The following is a 4,080-nucleotide window of genomic DNA, read 5'->3' on the forward strand; positions in this document are numbered from 1 at the left end:
GACTCGGTGGCGCAATCTTAGCACGCCTGACTCCAGATGAGAAGGTTGCGTGTTCTAATCACGTTCGTGTCAAATTCTTTTTTGTTATTTTCATCTATCTGTCTATTTACTTATTTGTCTTTCTACAATGACTTGTTCTTACCTGTGCTTCACCGACAGAAGGCCAAGCAAAACATGCTACCACGTGTGTGCGAACGGCTACCCTAAGCGGACTCTGAGGCGCAACGGTACCACGTCTGACTCCAGATCAGAAGGTTGTGTGTTCGAATCACGTTTGGGTCAAATTTTTTTTATTATTTTTATCAATCTGAATATCTACTTATTTGTCTCCCTACAATGACTTGTCCCTTTACTTGTGCTTTATCGACAGAAGGCCGAGCAAATTATGCTACCGCGTGTGTGCGAACGGCTACCCTAAGCGGACTCGGTAGCGCAACTTTAGCGCGTCATACTCCAGATCAAAAAGTTGCATGTTCGAGCCATGTGCGGGTCAAATTCTCTTTTTTTTTGTTATTTTTATCTGTCTATCTACCCATTTGTCATTCTACAATAACTGGTCTCTTTACCAGTGCTTCATCGACAGAAGGCCGAGAAAAACATGCTACCGCGTGTGTGCGAACGGCTGCGCTCAGTGGACTCGGTGGCGACAGCATAGCACGTCTGACTCCAGATCAGAAGTTTGCGTGTTCGAATCACGTCCGTGTTAAGTTCTCTTTTTTATTATTTTCATCTATCTGTCTATCTACTTATTTGTCTTTCTACAATGAATTGTCGCCCCGCCGCGGTGGTCTAGTGGCTAAGGCACTCGGCTGCTGACCCGCAGGGCGCGGGTTCGAATCCCGACTGCGGCGGCTGCATTTCCGATGGAGGCGGAAGTTTGTAGGCCCGTGTGATCAGATTTGGGTGCACGTTAAAGAACCCCAGGTGGTCTAAATTCCCGGAGCCCTCCACTACGGCGTCTCTCATAATCATATAGTGGTTTTGCGACGTTAAACCCCACATATCAATCAGCAATGAATTGTCTCTTTACCTGTGCTTCATCGACAGAAGGCCGAGCAAAGCATGCTACCGCGTGTGTGCGAAGGGCTACCCTATAGGCGGACTCGGTTGCGCAACGGTACCACGTCTGACTCCAGATAAGAAGGTTGCGTGTTCGAATCACGTCTGGGTCAAACTCTCTTATTTGTTATTTTTATCTGTCTATCTACTTATTTGTCATTCTACAATGACTTATCTCTTTACCTGTGCTTCATCGACAGAAGGCCGAGCAAAACATGCTACCGCGTGTGTGCGAACGGCTACCCTAAGCAGACTCGGTGGCGCAACTTTAGCGCGTCAATCTCTTTACCTGTGCTTCATCGACAGAAGGCCGATCAAAACATGCTACCGCGTGTGTGCGAACGGCTACCCTAAGCAGACTCGGTGGCGCAACTTTAGCGCGTCATACTCCAGATTAGAGGGTTGCGTGTTCGAACAATGTGCGGGTCGAATTCTCTTTTTTGTTATTTTTATCTGTCTATCTACCTTTTTGTCATTCTACAATGACTTGTCTCTTTACCTTTGCTTCATCGACAGAAGGCCGAGCAAAACATGCTACGGCTTGTGTGTGAACGGCTACACTAAGTGGACTTGATGGCGACACGGTAGCACGTCTGACTCCAGATCAGAAGGTCTCGTGGTCGAATCACGTCCACGTCAAGTTCTCTTTTTTACTATTTTCATCTATCTGTCTATCTACTTATTTGTCTGTCTACAGTGACTCTTCTCTTCAGCTGTGCTTCTTAGACAGAAGGCCAGGCAAAACATGCTACCACGTGTGTGCCACGGCTACCCTAAGCGCACTCGGTGGCGAACTGGTAGCGCGTCCGACTCCAGATCAGAAGGTTGCGTGTTCGAACCGCGTGCGGGTCAAATTCTCTTTTTTATTATTTTCATCTATCCGTCTATCTACTCTTTGTCTGTCTACACTGACTTGTCTCTTCACCTGTGCTTCACCGACAGAAGGTCAAGCAAAACATGCTACCACGTGTGTGCGAACGGCTACCCTAAGAAGAATCTGAGGTGCAACGGTAGCGCGTCAGACTCCAGATCAGAAGGTAGCGTGTTCGAACCGCGTGCGGGTCAAATTCTCTTTTTTATTATTTTCATCTATCTGTCTATCTACTCTTTTGACTGTCTACAATGACTTGTATCTTCACCTGTGCTTCACCGACAGAAGGCCAACCAAAACATGCTACCACGTGTGTGCGAACGGCTACCCTAAGCAGACTCTGAGGCGCAACGGTAGCGCGTCAGACTCCAGATCAGAAGGTAGCGTGTTCGAATCACGTCTGGGTGAAATTCTTTCTGTTATTATTTTCAACTATCGGTCTATCTACTTATTTGTCTGTCTACAATGACTTGTCTCTTTACCTTTGCTTCATCAACAGAAGGCCGAGCAAAACATGCTACCGCGTGTGTGCGAACGGCTACCCTAAGCGGACTCGGTGGCGCAACTTTAGCACGTCTGAATCCAGATCAGAAGGTTCCCTGTTGTATTTACGTCCGGGTCAAATTTTCTTTTTAATATTTTTATCTATCCGTCTATATACCTATTTGTCTGTCTACAATGACTTGTCTCTTTACCTTTGCTTCATCGATAGAAGGCCGACCAAAACATTCTACCACGTGTGTGCGAAGGGCTACCCTATAGGCGGACTCGGTTGCGCAACGGTACCACGTCTGACTCCAGATAAGAAGGTTGCGTGTTCGAATCACGTCTGGGTCAAACTCTCTTTTTTGTTATTTTTATCTGTCTATCTACTTATTTGTCATTCTACAATGACTTATCTCTTTACCTGTGCTTCATCGACAGAAGGCCGAGCAATACATGCTACCACGTGTGTGCGAACGGCTACCCTAAGCAGACTCTGAGGCGCAAAGGTAGCTTGTCAGACTCCAGATCAGAAGGTAGTGTGTTCGAATCACGTCTGGGTGAAATTTTTTTTATTATTTTAAACTATCTGTCTATCTACTTATTTGTCTGTCTGCAATGACTTGTCCCTTTACCTGTGCTTCATCGACAGAAGGCCGAGCAAAACATGCTACCGCGTGTGTGCGAACGGCTACCCTAAGCGGACTCGGTGGCCCAACTTTAGCTGTCTGACTCCAGATCAGAAGGTTGCGTGTTCTAATCATGTCCGTGTCAAATTCTCTTTTTAATATTTTCATCTATCTGTCTATCTACTCATTTGTCCTTCCACAATGACTTGTTCCTTTACCTGTGCTTTGTCGACAGAAGGCCGTGCAAAACATGCTACCGCGTGTGTGCGAACGGCTACTCTAAGCGGACTCGATGGCGCAACCTTAGCACGCCTGACTCCAGATCAGAAGGTTGCGTGTTCTAATCACGTCCGTGTCAAATTCTTTTTTTGTTATTTTCATCTATCTGTCTATCTACCTAATTGTCCTTCTACAATGACTTGTTCTTCACCTGTGCTTCACCGACAGAAGGCCAAGCAAAACATGCTACCACGTGTGTGCGAACGGCTACCCTAAGCGGACTCTGAGGCGCAACGGTACCACGTCCGACTCCAGATCAGAAGGTTGTGTGTTCGAATCACGTTTGGGTCAAATTTTCTTTTTATTATTTTCATCAATCTTAATATCTACTTATTTGTCTCCCTACAATGACTTGTCCCTTTATATGGGATTCATCGACAAAGGCCGAGCAAAACATGCTACCACGTTTGTGCGAACGGCTACCCTAGGCGGACTCGGTGGCGCAATGGTAGCGCGTCTGACTCCAGATCAGAAGGTTGCGTGTTCGAATCACGTCTGGGTGAAATTTTCTTCTTTATTATTTTCAACTATCTGTCTATCTACCTATTTGTCGCTCTACAATAACTTGTCTCTTTACCTGTGCTTCATCGACAGAAGGCTGAGCAAAACATGCTACCGCGTGTGTGCGAACGGCTACCCTAAGCGGACTCAGTGGCGCAACTTTAGAGCGTCATACTCCAGATCAGAGGGTTGCGTGTTCGAACAATGTGCGTGTCAAATTCTCTTTTTTGTTATTTTTATCTGTATATCTACCTATTT

General features: G+C 46.2%; 1 non-coding gene across 1 annotated transcript; it reads left to right on the forward strand.

The window, feature by feature from the left end:
- Positions 1-3,752: 3,752 nt before the first annotated feature.
- On the forward strand, positions 3,753-3,824 carry TRNAW-CCA (transfer RNA tryptophan (anticodon CCA)). Its single transcript has one exon. It is a non-coding gene; the product is annotated as a tRNA-Trp (tRNA).
- The last annotated feature ends 256 nt before the right edge of the window (positions 3,825-4,080 follow it).

This window comes from Rhipicephalus microplus, chromosome 5 (genome assembly GCF_043290135.1).
Source record: "Rhipicephalus microplus isolate Deutch F79 chromosome 5, USDA_Rmic, whole genome shotgun sequence".
NCBI lineage: Eukaryota > Metazoa > Arthropoda > Arachnida > Ixodida > Ixodidae > Rhipicephalus > Rhipicephalus microplus.